Source organism: Vanessa tameamea, chromosome 14 (assembly GCF_037043105.1).
Source record: "Vanessa tameamea isolate UH-Manoa-2023 chromosome 14, ilVanTame1 primary haplotype, whole genome shotgun sequence".
Taxonomy (NCBI): Eukaryota; Metazoa; Arthropoda; class Insecta; order Lepidoptera; family Nymphalidae; genus Vanessa; species Vanessa tameamea.
The window spans coordinates 4,009,477-4,031,166 of record NC_087322.1 but is presented as its reverse complement, the minus strand read 5'-3'; the positions used below and the strand labels follow the sequence as shown (position 1 = coordinate 4,031,166).

The 21,690-nt window shown below is 31.1% G+C and overlaps 1 protein-coding gene and 1 long non-coding RNA gene across 3 annotated transcripts in view; both read left to right on the top strand.

Moving 5' to 3' along the window:
• The window catches only part of LOC113398670 (T-lymphocyte activation antigen CD86-like), a 113,979-nt gene that overhangs the window by 28,631 nt on the left and 63,658 nt on the right, over window positions 1-21,690 (top strand). The gene's annotated exons all lie outside the window — the stretch shown is intronic.
• Window positions 8,605-9,746, top strand: LOC113398671 (uncharacterized). The gene is made up of 2 exons (XR_003368922.2): window positions 8,605-8,757; window positions 9,572-9,746. It is a non-coding gene; the product is annotated as an uncharacterized LOC113398671 (long non-coding RNA).

The window sequence follows — 21,690 nt, the reverse complement described above, 5'->3', positions numbered from 1 at the left end:
ATTGGTAGCTAATATTAAATATTTCGCTTTTAAAACAAAATAAAAATTAGTACAATAGAAACTATTCATGTAACGCATAAAACAAAACATAACAAAAATTTCTTGAAATGAAAACATAACAGGCGCAGGATAAACGTTTTAATGTTCAGCAAAGCGCTGCGGGCCGTTATTTCATATTATAAGCACGCTACATGAGGCAATTATAACCGAAATAAATTCATATCTAAAGTGCAAACCGGCAAAAATTCATTCGAAATTTTAATCTGTGCAAGCAAATATGACACCTGCCCTTTTAGGACGAAGAACTAAAATCGCATACAAAACTATCTTATCAAATATAAACAATTTCCAATCGAGAGAAGGGAATAACGAAAAACATACGGAAATTGATTCGGCTGGATGTTTTAATGCCTCAATTAATGGGTAAGATCGTTAATATTAATTCGACGATGCAACGTGTTTGGTAGAATTGTGTAATCAATATATTACACAGAATTACCTGACATTTGCAATATTTAATTATAGTTAAAATGAAAAGATCAATATCTACAATTGGGCGCATGTAGATATCGTCAAAGCGTATTGTCGGGGAACCACAACGCATGATAGAGTTCCGGTACGAATGTATTAGTACAAACATGTGTATCAGTGTAACCACACAGACAAGAACATAACAATTAAAGTACTCTGGTAAAGTTTCAACCTTAGGTAGACTAGAATAGAGTCACCTCGTTTTAATAGTATTAATAAAGGTTTTTTTTAAGTATGTAAGTGCATCTATGGATCGAACGTAATGACACTAAAGACATTTAAAAAAAAATCGGTAGCAATCGTTATATAGAAACGAGGGGAAAAGGTAAACTAATAACACCCAGTAACGGACTTCGGAAAGTTAATGCCTCCTTCATGGAGCACGGCATTCGTCTCTATAATAAAATTCCACAGTTATTTTTAAATTGACATTTTAAAAAATTTAAAGCTCATGTCTAAAAAACCATGATAAATAAGGCATATTACTCTAAAGTTGTCTATTTTACCAAAAATATTATATTAAATTAGATAAGTAGATCTTGAGGTTAGCGCGTTCATAAACAAACAAACTTCTCAGCCTAAAATATTAGTATAGATTAGATAAATATTCGACACTGACACGCTTAATACCGAACAGGCGTAATTCATTTTCGGACAAAACTTACTTAGTATACATTTAATTGTAACTTATAAATAACATACAATCTGTTATTTCCCAATTTTTGATAATATTTTTGAATTAAGAGTTTATAAAATCAGTTAAATTTATATTCGAAGGTAAAATAAAATCAAATGCGATATCTTGCTGTGATTTACCTCAATTAGAATCGTAATCGTATTTAGAACCTTATTCAATAAGGTAATAAAATATTCAATCTTCCAATACCATTTAAGGATCCGTGATTGTCTTTGCAGTCATATTTATGACATCCATAAATTTGTCAATTTTGTAATCCAGTCGGTTTTTATTGCACGATATGTCCGATCCCCGTTTTCGATAACAATGCTGAAACATTGTCAGCAAATTAAATTATATCGGGTAATAAACAAAATCAATAATAATAAAATTTATGACAATATAACATATTTTGATAGGTACCTTTGTAATATGACATAACGCTTAATACAATTGTATATTTGATAGTTATGGACTTAATTGGAAAATAAAACTTACGTAAATTTTACTCACTTGACTCACTAAATAGTAAACTATCGATAATCAAACGTATATACTGATAGCTTAATAAACAAGATTGAGCTCATATAGTTGAAACAATCAAAACTATTGTCACAAAATACTATTGAATAATAAGGTACCAATAGTAAAATACAAAAGATCAAATCTCAATAAAATGTATGAATTTCTCTAGTAAATAATTGAATAATATTGTAAGTGAATACCAAAATCGTACTTGTAATATAAGAGTCCTGATACGCGCATGATAAGACAGTTAAGAATTTGTGTGAGTTTTAATACATCTTGACTCATAATATTTGTGCGCACGTTGAGTTATGTAACAAAATATTACTTTGCCAAAATATTTAGTAAAATATTCTTCAAAGTGTCAACTCAATGAAATTTTAAAAGCAAAAATAAAATAAGTTCTCCATTTTTTCTTTGATGATTTTATTAAAATGCAACTTGAAATTTCCAAATGATATCGTTCTCAATTTGAAAATATACGCGGCAGTTATAATGTATCATTTTTATATTCAATATTCGGACGAGGTCGACCAGTGAGTCCAATGGATGGCTGCGGCGATGAAACTGCGGTACATTCAAATAATTTATGAAGTGCTTTGCCTATAATTTTAAGATATTAAACACCATTCCCTGCAATATCTTCTCGTAAAGTTTTCCTATTTTATGTTTTTGGTACTTTTTAATTTGATGCTGTTTCTTTCCAAATGCACTTTTATTTGTTAAAATGTTATTTTGATCAAATACAACATTATATCCAATTATTTTCTATAACACTACTACTGTATAGTTATTATGCCACATGTGTGAAGGTAAAGCGGTCAAACACAAAATGTCACCAGGTGCCAAAAGCATCCGGCCCCAACTCAATGCTGACAAGTTTCCGATGTGCATGTAAATTACAACTTGACATCATTCATTCCAGAATGTATTCTGTGGTTTGAGATTAAAGACGAAATTGCGGTGACGTCAGGTCAGACCCACGTCGCGAGTGTCATACAAAGCTTGACAGATGCTGATGCCGAGTTTGTACTGAAGGTGTATTTTGTTTTAGCCTTATACGTGTTCTCATTATGAATGGGCTTTGTGTATAACGAGGACGAGTGCCATTTTGTATGTGTTAACTTCAGCTATTTGTAATAGCATTTCCTTTATAATTTAATAATGCTATTCGCTTAAAAACACATTAATCATAATTATGTTTGCGCAGTCTTGACGTCCTAAAATCGGTAGACTTATAGGCGTCTACTGAATTAAATTCACTCATATGTATATAAAAAAATATATTATTTTGAGCCAAAAAAATAATAATTCAAGAAGAATTATTAAAAATTTGAAACTGAAACAAATCTCTAAAGAAATAAGTAATGCCGAGAGATAGAACAATTGAACAAAATTACCACTTGCACGGCTTGATGTTTCCGCTTTAATTTCGAACTTCGAACATATTTAGCCGCCGACAACTTTTAATTAATCAAGTCAAAAGTCACAAAACTGTATCTCGAATCGTGCAGGCATAATGAGCCAAGCTTAGTACGAATGCCCAATATCTTTCTGGACTGTGGCCAACTTTTAATGAACCTCTCCTAAATTTAACACGTAGTGGAATAAGTAATGAGGAAAATAATGTTACAGTGTGTTTCATTTCATTTGGTTTTGCATCAAGTAAGGAATATCTGCCATGTTTTAGTAACGCTTACAGTCATTATAAACTAAACCACTTAACTTAGCATCGTAAAACAATATCCTACTATTCTAAGTAAAATCTTAAACTAATACATAAAAGTTCAAAATAGACTCAAAGTGATAAATAAAAATATGATGCTTTTTGATGTTGTGGTCCCTGTATTAAATTTAACAAGATTATTAAAATCACTTTGTAACTTGTCAAAAATAATAAATATTTGTTTACTTTTTGTAAGTTTCAGTTTTTTGTGCTCCCGTAAAATCGTTACAGTTCGTTCAATTTCAGCGCTTACTAGAAACCTTCGGGTAAAATCATGGCCAATTTTGGCCAAAGCCGAAAATGGAGTGATTTTTCGGCCGAAGTTGGTCGAAGCCTAAGCCGAAGACTCGGTCGATCACTACAAATTTGTTTTGTAGTTTATGTATCAGTTAAATTCTACTTTATCTTTCTGTAATTCTATGCTTCGATAACTCTCAACAACTATCAACTTGACCATATTTAAGACTTATACTGAGTATATGATTTGAACACCATAGATTGAATTAAGCTAACAAAATAAAAATAACTATAAAAAACTGACAAATTCTATTAAGCTGTAGGTGCTGCACCCGGTAAAATTTTTGATATTTTAACAATTCCCATTCGTCCTGACAACGGACATTTTATTTGATCAAAAAACGTTTTAGCAAAACGTGTTTCAAATTCGTTTCGTCTATTCAAATGCGTGACGGTAGACGGGAAATTAATTACTGGTCTAAACAACGCTAGATCAGAGTGTCCAGTACAGGACAAACACTCGAGTGAAATCAACGAGCGAGCGCCGTAGCAACGATGACACGCCCCAAGAGATGCGGGCCGTCAATTACTGTAACGCTTCATGAGATACGTTTGATATGCGATGACATCAATTACTGAAATGCAATGTTACTCCGGATCACGCTTACAACCTCTCAATGGATGGCATAAGCATATTTCAAAAATTTCTTAAATTTCAAAGTACGCTTGAATCTATGCGTGAACAGAGAAAATGTAATGAATAGAAGCTTATTTCAAAATTGACAATCAGTCTCGCAATACGATCATCTTAGACTTATAATCGTACTTTATCATATATGTATATATAAGAATGTTCATGAAAGTATATATGTAAGTATGTATGGGGATATGGTTTATACAACACGACCTTTTTAATCTAAGATTTAATGATTCCCGGATGATAATTAATCTGAGTATTATGCATGTCATTGATTTGTGCAAATAAAAGCGCATGAACTGGTCACTTACATATAAACTTTATAGCCTAAGTAACAACATGTATATACAGAATATAAATAATAAAATAATGGATAATCTGTTAGATAAAGTAAGGACATATTACTTTAATATTTAATATAAAGATAAAAGAATAATTAATTATAGTAAAGCAATTAAAACTAAAACAAATGAAGTGGGAACTAATCGCAATCCAAATGGAAGTACAAACAAATTTATCAATGTCTCTGCAACGTAATCGTAGCGCGTCAAACGGACACCTTTGTGGCTGAGGCTTTGTGCGCGTCCCAGTTGCGGCGTATTCGTTTGTTGATGGTTTTTCTCTACCGTCGCTTTGTCCCACAATTGCGGTGGAGTATTGCCTAGTTCTAATGTACCGTTCTAACAAAGTGAGCTCATGGCCATTCAGATGGCTTAGATGGGTAGAAGCATTTGCAGTTCGACAGAGCAGATTAAATCAGAATCAGAATGATTTCTTTTTTTCCCATTTTTTTATTATACTGCAAGCTAGTTTTATTTTTCATTTTTATATAAAATTTGGTATTCAATTCAAATATTTTAATAATCATATTTTATGCAAGGTTAACAGATATTTATAGTATGTTGCTATTATTATTATTATTATATGCAAACAATGCAACCTTTGGGAAATATTGAACTACATTTATACGAGCTATCTATCAGGTGTTTCATTGCAATAAAAGGTATTTTTATCTGCATTATTTTTATTGAACCAATCCAACTGGAATTCAGTTTATTGGTAGAATCGAGCTATTAACTCAGTGACTACAACATTACTCACGTTTTAAAGGTTCAATCAACGCACACCAATACGCTTTTCAGGTAACAAATGCCAAAAAAATACCCTTATGTAAATACACATGGAAAGAAAATCTTTACTAAAAATTACTTTTATGTTGGCAATATCCGAAATTAAATATTATTAATAATGCATATCGATTCGTTTTGGTATAAGCTAACTGAAATTGATAGTACTTCCGTCAATGATGATGCTGCGATTAAAATCCGGAAAATAAATCTTGATCAGAAAAACAATTTTGCGATATTAATTAATAAATTTAAAGGATTAAAAAAAATACTTAATAAAACAGGTCAAACACAAAAGTTTTTGGCATTTACTCATTTGAATGAATAATTGTTAAAAACTAGATGAAATCTAGGAAGACTCCATTCATTATTTTATTCATCTCTTAATATCGCTGCGACTTCAATACTAATGAAAATGGACTGATGTCACTTTAGGTAATATAAACATTTAGTTAAATAGAATGGTGGAGACACTAGCACACTAATTTGCTCCAACCTAACTGAACGATTGATTATAATCTTACTTATGAGCAGCTATTGAAGCATGACTTGTTGACCAATAGGAAATGTAGTGTCATGAAGATTACTAGGCACAAATAATAACAAAATAACTTATCAAAAATGTAATAAAGCTATTATCTATTTCAGTGTTACGAACTGTAACCATATATCCGTCTTATATCATAGCTGATATTCATAGACATTACTTGGCTTTCACTCCTTTGCCCTGTCTACTTTCAGTTATTACTTTTTTAGGTTCTACTTTTAAAATTCTAATCTTGAAATTTACAAAACACACAATTATTTCATCCAAAGGAATTCTAATTTCACTGGATCACAAAGCAGCCGCTACGCAATTTGGCAATAGCGAAGCTCGCTCGATTCAATCATTTCGCCCGTCAGCTGACAGCCTGACAGGCTCGCGACGGTTATTGTTTTCAACGGTACCAAAACGCTACCAAAATGCTATTTGATACGCAGACCTGACACAATTTATTTCAAACTAACGACTCTGGTTCTGCTGACGAATATTTTGTGGTCATTTTCAATTCGAACAATAAAATTGAAATGTACGATGGTCATTAGACTATTATAGCACGTGACTTGTTAATATAGTTGATTTACGCTTTATTGTTGTCCCCTCATCATTTGTAAATATATCAAGGTATTATCAAAATATACCAAACATTGTGTCACCTGATATCTCGTGTTTTTCTCGCATACTCGAACCGAATTTGAAGCTTCCTTATGTAATATCTTACGCAACGGTATGTACTTAATGTCCATTTTTGAATTAAAGGTCTTTTTTCATAGGTAACATAATGACTGTTTATCCTTATCGGTCCTGCCCTATTCTGCCAAAATATACACATGTAAATGGCCATAGTACTGTTGCCGTTTCGGTCACTAGCTTGTTCGGGACGCTGGAAATCTTTAAGCTTGCGTATAATACGATTAATTTGGAATCTCGAGATCAGTTTGTAAATGTGGCTAAACAGCCAATGGACTTGTCATTTTTCAAATGATTGGATGACTCTTTTGAAGAAAAATATGCTCTCAGTTGAATTGTTCATTACACAAATATGTATTCAATTCTTTTTTGGATAAAATTAAGCATACTTTTTAAAACCATTATGAGTTGTATATCCTTTTTTAAAACGTTTTACTTAACTAATACTGACAATTATAACACAGAAAAATATGAGAAGATTAAAAGACTTTAATTATTTTCACACCAGACCGGAACAAACCGGTATTATATTAACAGATCACAAATCTCTTTCAGAGCAATCCGATGACATTATAACAAGTCATGTTAAAAACTTCGTTACCATCTATCTTCTCTGAAAACAATCTATTGTTATAGCATATTGAATGAAATGTTACATTTTATTCCGCTGGAACTTGATTTCGAATTGATAAAAAGTCAGAATCTGAGTCAATGGAACAGACTCGCTATTGTATGTCAGTTGATGACAGGTTCGATACTACAATTTTTAACTGACGTCGAGGGAATTGCGATTTAAAAAGTGTTTCCTATTGAGTGAAGTTTGTATTGATGCGCTATTGAATAATGATGTTTACTTAACTTTATTTATCCAGAAATTTTTCCTCTTTTGACAGCAGTCTTTGATATGATGTTTATTGAGTTTTTGGAGCATATTGCAATTTCATTACCATTAGTGCGATCAATTATCGAAGTTCTCCCAACTAACAACTCAAACATGCTCAGACGGGATTAATGCTAATATATAAAATAATAATTTAAATATTCAGAAGTCCTAATTCTAGATTTCTCGCTTGGTTTGATAATTTATGAATTAAAAGTTACCAAATTTTTCTTTGACGATATACGGTAAAAAATTTAATTAAAAAGAAAAATTCTTTGTTTAAGTTCGCACTAATAAGCGTTTATGAATTCTCCTATTATCGGATTCAATTATCTATTAGACTCTAGTGAGAAAACTGGCAAGAAACTCAGTACTGTTTTCTAACAATTTAAATACATCTTCGAATGGTAAATAATGACAATGGAAAAAAATATATCACTGAGTAACCAATGACAAATCGAAATATTTAAGATATTAAATTACTTATTTCATTCGAGCTAACCGCGACCAGGAATAGTTATTAGTTAAAGGCTTTGAAATTTCGTCCTCGATTTTCAATATTCGGTTAGCAAAATGGTAATTACAATGCCGATCTCCTACTTTTATTGTAATTAAAGGCTAAAACTATGATCAAACGTTAAAGATAAATTTTGTTTGAAATTACCTTATATTAAAGTAATACTTAAGTAGAATGTTAACTTTACTTCTAAAAACCTTTTTAGAAAGGAAATATGTTCATCATGGCTATTTCTTTTACTTTTAATATTATTTTTTATTATTATAGTATTTGTTCGATAATAAGGCTTCGTTCCGCTAAGGTTTAATTCAGCAAGATTGTTATTTCTGGCGACTAGTGTATAACCTCTGAGTAGGTCAAAAGTCAAAAAGTAAAAATCTCCATTGAATATAAATGAATTACACTTATTTATTGATTGTCAAAATGACAGGTTCGGAAAAAAACACCACAGACTTGTCTAGTTTTATTCGCTTGCATTAGCTTTGGTTGACACACGTGTTAGTGAGATATCTGTGTTTTTACAATAACTCTGTGTAACTCTTTCATTAATTTTCAGTGCAAATAGTTCGTTTTTATGGTTTTTAGGTTTTGCTAACATAATTCGGTTACGGTAAGTGTTATTTTTTTAATTTTTTATTATAGATAAAGTATATTAGGTTAGTTACAGTACTTATACTTACTGATGCCTCGATACTATCAACTGATATCTGCGTCGGCTCAGCCTGTTGGATCCCTAAATTCAAAATTGTCCTTCAGCTTAAATCCCCTCCTGAAACATCCATCTTTTCCGGTGAAGCGATTGCGATTTTGGAAGCCATCCTTTTTGCCCACTCCCATGACCTCTGATATACGGTAATTATGGCAGATATAACAACTGGCTCTCTTGAACATTTTAAAAATTCATCTCAGGACTTGTGTGCTCTAGCGAAAACTCATCTGGATAAATCCTGGAACTCTGTTTGGATAGTTTCATCAAAATCTAAAGGTAGATTTTACGCATCTCTACAACCAGATATTCCAAGGCGACCTTGGTTTTCTCTTCACAGGCAAGCTAATCGTTGGGTCACCACAACTATCTGCCGACTACGCCTTGGACATGCATGTACTCCCATACACCTTTGTAAAATTAGAGTTAAAGATCATTCTTTGTGCGAATGTGGCCTAGACGAAGGTTCCTTATCCCATATACTATTTTCTTGCCCCTAACTCCTCCATCCCTTATATGACGTTCTCCTAAAGTCCCTCACCCTATTAATGTTCAATGTTTGTTAATGTTTTATGTAAATAACATAAAAAATTACAAAATGAACTGAACACATTTGAGCGTAATAAAATAAAGTTGTAAATATTTTTGTGTTTGTTCAAGTATGTTATCTTAATAATAATTTATGTATATCTAATTATTTACTATTGTGTTGTTTTAGGTTATGGGTTAAGAGAGAATCCACTACTATTATGCCTTCAAATTAAATTAAGCCTGTAATCTCGACCGCACCGATCAATCTCCATCGTGTCTTCTCCATCGCACGTGACATTGGCGAAATAATCTGTGCACTCTTGGCACAAATAAAAGCCAAAACTAAAAAAAAAAAAAGACAAGATCTTGTGATATATTCTAAAGTTTCCTTCAATCACTATATAATCATTCCTTCGAATTCCTTCGAATATAGTGTAGAAGACAATTTATATTAAATTTCCATGTTCACTACATCTGAATAAGGATAACAGAAAATAAATAAATTAGTTTTTTAAAAATCTGGAATAATTAAAGAAGATTTTTACGAGTGTATTCTAGAAGATTAACAGATGCTATTGCGGATATTTCTGTAAGCCTTTTTAAGACCTACAATTTTCTAGTAAATTGCTTTGATGTATCTCCTAAGGCTACGAAAATAGTATTTTTTTTTTTATATAGCACCACAATCACAGTTCAGTCATTTTGTACAAAGTATTTACAAATTGTAGTACTGTGTTCCGAAGTCCCATAATACGGGTTAATTAATTTTAACAACTTACACGCAGTAACTTATATTTTGCATTATTTGAATAAGAAGCAGTTTGTTACTACGACGATTTTTAAACAATTACGAACTTAAGATATTTTGAACAACTATAACAATATGATGTCCAAATAATAGAAATTGTTATAATCTAAATATATTATAACTTTGGTGTGTCTATGAATTCTGTATTTAAATAAATTAGTTAAATTATAAAATCAAATTACAGAGAAAAAAATACACTTTAAACTTTATTATACGCTACCAACACAAAAGTTATTAAAATAATCAAAAACAAAATATTCTGAGATAAAAAGTAACGTATCTTTTTTATTTTAGATTAATATCAATATTCATATGCTTTTATATCTGCACAAATGACATATACATATTCAAATATATTCAAAATTCAATGAACCTGGAAAGAAGTAATTCAAACGTTATATACACGGGTCTAAAGATAACCAAAAAGCCTAAACTATTTATCCAACATCTAAGCGAATAAAGACCAAAGCGAAGCTGTTCCTGCAATATAGTTTCCAAGCTATTGAATATTAATTAGATTCACTTACAAGTAGCTTCAGTAACAAATCCTATGCAGTTCAGCACTTATTATTTTATTTCCTATCTTATAGTCTTGATAGAATTTATGAATAACAATTTTTGAAAGCATTCATCGCTCTATCTCGAACATCTTCTTTATTGGATATCTTTTCCCGTTTCATATACAGGCTGTACATTTTTTTCATTTAATAATGGTAAAAAATATATCACATGTATACCTCGAGTAAAGCCCGCTGCTGGTAACGGCATTTCCATCAAACTTTATGAACACATTTAAACCCTCCAGAAAATTTGTAAACACGATATGAAACATTCTTTAAACCGGTCACACATTCAAAAATATACTCTAACAATATAGAACACGGTTGCAACTCGAAAGTTAATTTGTTGTAAAGGCGCGTTTGTGTCGCTTAACAATACTAATTGCATACTAAACATAGCGGCGTCGAGTTATTGTTACCACGTCGTTTTACAGACGCTTCGTCGACGTTTTGTCGACGTTTACGCCGCGTCATCGCCGCCATCGAGCGCTGTGATCGGTGATTAATTATAACAAAGAGGATTCAGTGAATAACGTCGTTGACGACACGAAAAGCTATTGTCTACTCGTGTATAATTTTTATAAGTGGCTGGATTGTAAATAATTTTACTTTCTGACTTTTCTGAAAGAAGCTTTGCCTACGTATTATCAAATCGATATTGAAAACATTTTTTATTTTATTTTGTAACTTGTCTCGATCGGTATACCACTCACTTACCATATTCACGGCCACCTACTACATATATAATATATCTATAATCTATAAATTACGTTATCATTATAACAATTATGTATTTTGTTAATTATTTATTTTATGAAAACGCATAACTAAGCAACTAATGTAATAACTTTTGAACATTGACACCGGCATTATTAACAATATAATTTTCTACTTCGCTTATAGTCAATGGGCACTAACAAATGTATTTAAGAAATCATGTTACTTCTGCTTGCAAAAGCATACACTAAAAAAATCAATTTAAGGTATTATTAATACAAAGCTTTGTATCAATACAACGTATTGATTATTGGCTGTAGAATAAATGGTGTGAAAAACCCAGACGGTTTGCACAAAGCCACTGATCATTTTATTAAATTAAAGCGAAATAATCATTTTGATTTCATTTAACAGAAAGTTACTGAACTTGTGTTGGTGAAGCGTTAAAAATTCTAAGGCTGGCGATTAAATATATATTTTCTTCAAATAACTCCAAAGTTATATGTATCGTAAAACTAATAAAACAGACTATAGTGGAAATTCGTGATTTTTAATTTTAAGATTTTTCAAAGAATAATTCTTGTGTTTTTCCTACTCTTTTGGCTATGGCGATTATTTAAACGAAGACAAGCCAATTGTGAAGAAGATAACATAGAATGTCATAACCCAATAGAAGAGGAACCGACACACAGATTTAAGAGTTACGCGCTTTCTAAGTCTTGGAATTGTAAGACAACTTCCAAAATTTGTGTTAGACTACAGTAGAGATTACAGTAGCTTAAAGCGTGTTGCGGACCGCAAACTAAGCGAACTTAATTTAATTTAGCTCAAATAGCTGACACAGTTTTTCATATGTGTGCATATTGCAAACTAAGTAAACTAAGCTATGTGAAGGAAAACATAGCGAGGAAGCCTGAATGTGTCGGATGAAACTCCAACACTCGTGTATCATGCATTGGAGCGTGGTTGAATAAGCTTCCTTCTCATCTAGAGGGGAAAAGGACTTTGCCCAGCAGTGGGACGTTTACCGATTGTTACTTTAAAGGGTTACGATCGAATCTGATTTTTCATATCACTATGAAACTGTCATTTAACAAACTATTTAAAGTAAATCTACCACTGGTTCGGAATGTAGATTCTGTCGAGAAGAACCGCAAGAAACGGCAAGAAACTCAGTAGTTACTCTTTTTCAATATTATATAAAGGTATATATTGATTAAGTAAAAAGAATAAATCAATTATTAATTATTATTACAAATATCTGGTTACATTTGCATTTATGAATATTAAATTGATTTATAATGAAAATTATCTATAAATAAAATCAGTTAATTAAACTGAACTACTAATTACATATAATAAATCTCGTGAAATCAACATATAATTCGAATGAAATGATTCGTTTGAAATATTTTTATTACCTTATTTCGTATAAGTATGACTTAATAATAAAAATGTTGTTATAAATATTATTTATGTTTGTATTATAATAATATTATTTAAGAATTATTAGCCCTCATCTGTTTCATTATAATACATCAAATTGAACCAACATAATGTTCCTTTCGTATTAATAACTTAATTAAATTTTCGTAACAGAACATTATATATTTGTAAGCTAATTTCTATGGAATTCATGCAATTCGTGATTGTTGTATCGGAAACTAGAATTCGAAGCTACAATCAATTTATTTGCACGCAGATGACCATTTGAATTCAACAATTTCGTATATCTGATCACAGGGGATTTTAATACATTTGAGTGATCGCAAACAAATGTCGAACATAATATATTATGTTTTTTTTGTTTGAATATAAATAACCATATGCCTTAATGACGGTAAAATTTTCTTATAAATATAAAATTTATATTCAGTTTCTCGAACGCTTCTCAAAATAAGGTAAGTAAATCTGATTTTGGTAATCATTTCAGAAACTATTAAATTAGTCGCTTAGTCTTGAAACACAAAATTTCACTTAGTTAATATTTTATAATGAGCTTTGTATGATAAAATAAACATATCGTTGAACCTTTAAAACTTGGTACCTACGAAAAATGTAAAGAAAATAACATACCTAATATAAAATACTTATTTGACATCAATAACTCTTTATATAATGACTGCTGTTTATTGAGTCATAATTAATTGCTTAAAAATTCTACAAGTGGTTATCATCATCATCATCATCAGCCCGCAAACGTCCACTACTGAACATAGGCCTCTCCAAATGCACGCCACTGTGGTCTTTCTTCGGCAACTCGCATCCAGCTCCTGCCAGCCGTCTTGCGCAAATCGTCACTCCACCGTGCCTGAGGACATCCTACACTACGTTTGCCGAGACGCGGTCTCCACTCTACAACACGTTTTCCTCAACGGTTATCGGTTCTACGGCAATATATCGCCGGCCCACTGCCACTTCAGCTTACTAATCCGGTGTGTTATGTCGATGACTTTGGTTCTCTGACGGATCACCTCATTTCTGATGCGATCCCTCAGAGATACTCCGAGCATAGCCCTTTCCATAGCACGCTGAGCGACTTTAACCCGATGGACCAGCTTTGTCGTGAGTGTCCACGTTTCGGCTCCGTATGTCATGACGGGTAGGACGCACTGATTGAAGACTTTTGTCTTAAGGCACTGTGGGATCGACGAAGTGAAGATTCGTCGTAACATCCCAAATGCTGCCCAACCTAGCTGAATTCTTCTATTCCACTCGCCCTTAAAGGTTTTTCTACCTAATCGCAATGTCTGCCCGAGGTAGACATATTTTTGAATAACTTCGAGGACGGTACCGTGTATCGCAATCGGTTCCGGTAGAACATGCTAATTGAACATGACCTTGGATTTATCCAAGTTCATCCGTAGGCCGAAGCGCATAGAAGAATCAGCCAGCTCATTCAGCATTTGTTGTAGGTCCTGCAGCGTTTCTGCCATGATGACGATGTCGTCTGCGAATGTTAAGTGAGAGATGTACTCGCCATTGATGTTGATGCCACGTCCTTTCCAGTTCCACGTCTTGAACATGTCCTCCATTGCACTAATGAACAATTTGGGGGAAATAACGTCCCCTTGTCTCACTCCTCGATGCAATGGTATGGGATTTGATTGCTGATTCTGTACTTGGACGGACATGGTGGCGGCTTTGTAGAGACATCTCATCACTTGGATGTATCGCCAAGTGGTTATAGTTGGGAGAAATTATTGAGAACTGCAGCTTAACATTGTGAATATTTAAAGGATGAATATTTGTAAAATAACGTATGTTTAATAGTTTCTTTGCATAAAACATCTATGGGCTACTTCCATCGAGGTATCCTTTCCTATTAAGGCAACTTTAAGTTTATTAACCCACGTCGCAAAAACACCCCTCGTGATGGTATTGTGTGTCTTTTGGTGACGTCATAACTTCTAATGGTTGAACCGATTTTGATTTAGTTTAGTTTAATTAGTTTGTATTTAAAAAGTGAGAGTGTTGAGTACAAGATAAATTTTAAGATGGGATTCAAGAAAATTCATTCAGCCATTTAAAGATCATTTCTAGAGCTATTTTCAAAATATTGAAGAGACGTGAGCTTCCTCTGACTAATGTGATCGATTCAAAATTTAGTTTCAAGATTAGAGAAAAGCTTTAAAAATATAATAATTGTTAGAACTATTGCGCTACTGACAACTATTATGATATTAAACATTATTTATAATACATATTAAACTGAACAAATCGAGAGTGTGGATAGCAAGCGCTCTTATAGCGGCCGCCCACTGGGATCATGCTAGGTCCTCTACAAACTACCCTCACAAGAATAGATATATTTATTGCATTACAATTATCGATCGAAGCTAATTATCAAAATATAATTACATAATTTAATTTGAAAAATCTATATCGTGTCCATCATTAATAAAATTATAATAAAAAGTAATATCGATGAATTTGTGTAAATATTATAAGCCGTTAGAAGCATTGACTTATTAAATATTTTTATTACGACACTGTTAATTATTTTTTGAAACAAGGATATTTATAAAAAAAAAAACAATTAAATTATCATGACATCAAATTTATCTCTTTATCTAGATGTAACTGTATTGCTGAATACAATTGTTGAGCACACAATTTGAGTGTTAATTGCAAAATCGATACAACCCTAACTCTGCAGAACGTGATCAAAAACAAACGTGACAAAACAGGAACAATACCTGACCATTCTACCAATCAGTGTTCGCGGAATATCAATTCGTTCATGTTAATTGTCGGTTCGATCGGGCCCACTGACAGGGACAATTTGGGAACGAAAACACGCGACAGCTGACAGAGTTAGCTATAGGCTACAGCTAAGCTGACAACTGGTTTCACGGGAAAGACAAACGAGGTGATGTGAACAGTTTTCAAGTTTCGAACGTTATTCCCGAGAATGTTGACTTGTTAGTTAACTATTTTATTAGGTTTCTATCAGGTTGATCGACTACGCATTTGAGAAAAAATTATACTTAATATATATAGGATACACAATTATTTCTGCCTAAGCCCCAGTATATATAATTAAAAATATATTTAATATATCTCTGTTTTACTATTTAATATTATGTTTAAATGAATATATTTTTGATGTTACATATTCCATATTATTTAAAGAATACTATAAAACAATGTATATAACAATTTTGTATATTTGATATGAAATCTAAAATATAAAAATCTCAAAGAAATTAAACCTTGGAGTTTTCTATTTTACATGTTTGTATTTATTTTTAATCACAACGAGCTTCGAAGATTAAAACCGCCGAGAGCGGTCTTAGTTAATGTTGCTTTCTTAAGATTTGGCAAACTGCCAAAATACTTAACATTTGTTGAAGTTACAAATTTATTTCATAATACTCATTTATAAGAATTTATCTTACAACACCTAAAGTTCCTTTTGTTTTAAACTTCAATGATAAAGATTTAAAATATTAAAGTTTCATGAAATCAATTATAGATAAAGTATTATCACCACGAAGAGTCCAAATTTTCGCAAAGGTCTTATCACGAAAGCCTCGAATTAAGAACTACTTTACAAAACTCCTCAATTAATTAGAGATTACAAAAAATAAATAAATTAAGTCTATACTTGGACTACAAAAATTATATTACGCACACCAATAAAAATATTTTTTCAAATGCACTGTAACAATAATGTCAACATCATATAATTGAAAACGATCAAAAAGACCACTATTATAAGTAATTAAAATATTTCATATAAATTTATTTAAATAGGTTAATAATACTTGAAAAAACGCGTTAAATTGTATCTCTTGAATTTTTTTCTCATTAAAAATAACTTACTATATTTTTTATCAAAGGGTCTCCGCGACCAAGGCCGGTACGAGATGGGTTGGACGAGTGCTCTCCAACCGCTCAGCCTCTTTAACCGTATGACACATTACCGTGTGCACGTAACGTAATAAAAATACTTACTTTTTAAAAAACTTGCCCTTTTGAACTTTGAATATGCTTATTTATAAAGGAAAATATTAAAAGTAAACTATAAGTGCTATTAGTATTAAATATAACATAAAAACATTTTATGTACCAAATATATTTTCAAGACTGAAATTTTAATCTAAATTGACATTTGTCGAATTCGGATTTACTGTCCGACTAAATACTAGGTACTTACTCTTTGGTCGTCTGTTGCGTCATCAACTCCTAACGATCAATTACATTTAATGTATAATTTGTTTATTTGAGATATCAGCTTTTCAGAACCTAAAGACTAGTTGTATTTTTTATGATTTATTAAATTTATAATATTTTTATTGTCACTATAAATTGTACTCATTATCTTTCATATCGATTCAGCCAGTTAGACTAACATTCAGTTACTATATAAAAAAGATTCGTAATGTCAACAAGGCTTAAAATCGACCATTATTACACGTCATATTATGTAATATTTATCGCATTCAAATGATTTTAACCCCCGATATTATAACATAAAACCGGTCGGCTACTGATTAAAATATTGATTCTAAGAATTTATTGATTATAAGAATCGGTTATATTCATCCGTAATTAGTATTTTTGTAAGTGTAACTTAAATTACTCTACTAGTATGAAAATTGATTCTAGTCTTAACTAAAAAAAAGTAATTAGTCGCATTTAAGTAGGACGATATAAAAGTGCGGGTCTTATTGCTAATAGGGCGATCTCTTTCAGAAAACCTTCGAAAATCTAGAACCCTAAGGACGAAGTACAATACAAAATAAAACTAGAATAATGAGAACGATTATAATTAATTGTTTTGATAATTACTGCAAAATATGGAAATTACCCTTTGTTTAACTTATTGTATATTCTTTCTATCGTGACAATTATTGAAATATTATCAACATAGTTACAATATTTTATCATTTTTTAATCCAACGTAATCCAGTAAAACTCATTCAAATATACTTAATAATAATTAACTAAAACCGTCCATCATTTGATGATTACGCCACCACACTGCTACGCCAAGAAAAAAAGGTGATCATAGCCCAGAATAAGGACATTTATATATAAATATATAAGTTTAAAAACTTTACTAAATCTTATTATATTGAACGTTGTTTAATATCTTACGTTATACTAGAAAAATATTCACAAACATATACATATATAGCGATAAAGCTTTTGATTCTTATTCTATATACTAGAACTAAACATAAACCACCTTTACAATTGAGTCTTAAAATTATGAGCATAAAGGTCAAAATTGTATAACGTGATGTGAGCTTTGAGGTACGGGATAAACGATACTGGATGTCACAACGGAAAGTCAAAGGCTTACAAAGGATTATAGTACGACTATACATTTAAGTATAATATAGAAAGTGATGTGTGTGATGTAATGGTATTAAATCGTGCTTAAATCATTGATTTAGATTAGAGATTATATTAAATGGAACGCAGAAATGAGGTTTATAGCAAAAGAAAGAAAGGTTGCTGAAAACAGTTTTTACTTTTGCAGTACCAATCATCACCCACCTCGACCACCAGCTATTCTAAGCTGTTTGAGCTCTTTACTCGGTGTTATATTATCGTTTAAATACAACACAATTATAAACCAATTAATGAAAAATATCCTTACTGACCGCCGACAAAGAACTTTTTGAATGTCAGCATGTGTCGTAAAACTAGCATTCCCTAGAAAACGAATGCACTTAAAATGGCACGTGCAACCCTTAAATTTCAGTCGCTGACAGCTTAACAAATTTTAAAACATCACAGTTTGAAACAAACCTAAGAACGTTGTAATAGAACTCTTTTTGAGATACACGAGTATGTAAAATTTTATAAAGAAATTTTAAGCATGATGCATAGCCTTTTAAACGACGTTTAAAAGGCTATGCAAGTAGGTTTTTACAACGTATAATGAATGTACGTACCAAAAATTTTTAAGTAATTATTTTATCTTAAAACAGGGTTTCTGAAAATTAAAAATATATTCGCACTCTAATTGACTATATATCCGAAGTAGAAATCAATGTCTAAAATTAATGATTAGTTTTTCGCAATACGGTTAAAGAAGATTTATATATGCAAAAATAAAATTAATTGGAAATACCAATACTAGGTCTTCAATTTTGATTTCTGACGTAATTCTTTGATCACATGGGATTGGCTTTGATCTTAATAAGAAGTTTCAGCTGAAGTTCTAATTGTTAAAAATAGCTTTATTTGCTTAAAAAGGTATTTGAAAATTTATATTAAATAAGTTCAACGCCTAACAGAAAATTATTTTTGATCAAGGCAATTGTTAACTTTCGTAAAAGAAAAAGACATACTATAATATATCGATCTATTATTGAATTAAACTTGGGTCTCACAAATAAATATTAATTGTACGCTACTAATTTGACTGCCTAGCTAGCTTATAAGAAGTCTGAGTTCATCCCTGGGTCAGGTCAGTAAATGTGATTGGGTAAGTAGTCTTGAAGTAAAATCCTTTGACCTAGTCTCATAGTCCGTTATAATTAGAATTCATCTTCTTTACAAATGGCGCCAAGGTTGATATGAGTCAGGAAACCAACAAGATCATTGTAAACTTCTACATCTGTAGGTTCTCTCCTAACATTTTACTCTACAAAGATTTTCCAGGTGCACGATTTTATTCGACATATTTAACTGTAATAAAAACTGTAGTTTAAGACTTTGGAGTTTATGTCTCTCGTGTTGTTGATATTTTAAGGATCTATTCGAATTAAACCACTTGAATAAAATACTTCAAAATACATCAATTTACGCTATATCATTTATTAATAAGTTTCTGCTAGTACTTATTTATTCTAATATAGGTATTGAAGTGAATACCTATATCATTATAAATTCAATCTCTCATCGACTGTATTTTTTTCGTTCTACGTTACTCCAAAATATTTATAGTATGGTCGACCTATTTAATATTAATCCGCAAAATATCAAAACGTACAATATTCTCCTTAAGTTTAACAGATATTTACCAATAAAGTCTATAAACAAACATATTAATTACAGCAATTAATATACATTCAATGTACAGTAATAGACTGAATTAGTACAATTCAACAATAAACACAATTTGTCTAGAAGCTAATGACATCTATGAGCCAAATGGTGTCCCAGAGATGTGCAGTATGCGAAATTTTAAATCTCTTATCTTCAACTCGCAATGAAAATTAAACTTTATTGCTTGGTAATAAAGTCGATGATGTATATAATTTGTCCAGATTTCATCTGAATTTTTATTCTTATTTGCGATGAATGCAGCTCGTTTCGGTGGAGGCTAATAATTAGGGGTAGCTGCCCTCTGAAAAGGTACAGCCAAGTAAAAAGTTCTCATGAATATATTTTAAGGCATTGTTGAGGAAAACCTAACGATATGTCCGAATGTAAACTTTACTGAATGTTAATTTTCATCACTCTTATTTGTTAGGAGTTTTATTCACCTAATTACGTCGTCTTCGTGTCGAATTTGCTTTGTGTAGCAAATTAAAAAGTTTGTGGTTTGTCACAATAGAATATTTGAGGAGCCCCTAGCCGTAAGTAACCATTCAAGCAAACACAATCCTATTTGTTACTTTTCTACTTATCTTTAATCTCTAATAAGTTAAGACATAATATATTAAATGTTTGCGCAAAACAGATGCTAGTAAAAGTTTTAGTGAATTCCATTAAAAATATTCATTATCTCAGGATTTGTATTCTTAACGGTCTAGTTTATTTTCCTTTAAAGTTGAGTTGTAAGATTTGATACGCTAACTAACAGGCTGCGTAATTATTTTTTTTATAAATAATCAGAATTTATATCTGGAATTCCATGATTTTATATATACTTTAAAGTAGCTACAATACTTCTAAAAAAAAATGTAAAATTTTAATAAAGCTTTAAAAACATACTCCTTATATTCTATTCGATTACTACAATTAAAACGATATGTAGTACAGATTTGGCGAAATTGCTTATAATGACAAATTAATATTATGGATATAATGACAGTGTAAATAAAAAGTTTATCGTTAAAACGAAATGGAAAAACTAAATCACAAATTTAAAAAAATTAAATTAAAATACGACTTAAACATTGGTATAATAGGCAAAACAAAAATTCTCAGATAAATATTTACCAAAGCTTTACAAATAATAACTTCATTAGTGGAAATGTTCATATTTTACGAGTCATTGATTTGGAAAGTCGTGTCTTTGAAGTCTCTTCGAGTAGTTAATATTTCACTTAATTTATAAATTTTGATAGTTATCAAACGTAAGTAATACAAAATACTGACGATATTAATTAACTTGAAGAAATTGTAACATTTATTAATTCTAGATTCACACTTAATACGCTCAAAGTTTGTAAAGTAATAATTTGTTAAAATTACTTGATTTGTATTATTTACTTTATTTTGTATTGTGACTTATTCTTGTACAAATTCAAAATCAAGTTAAAAAGTTGCGCTACGTTTAAATATTCCAATAGCAATTTCATTATAAGTTATAAAAAAAAGTATATTTGTAATTTCTATTATATCGAGAATAACTGTTGTGAATCAGGGTGATCAGTTACAAAGCATGTATTGGCGCGCCTTCGACGTAAACAGACCCGCAAACGGCATGAAGCTCTCTTATACCAGTCCGTCACCACTCTCTACTCGATTAATGAACGTCTATATTTTTGCTCATATTATTTTTATTAATAAATAGTTTTTCGTACTAGA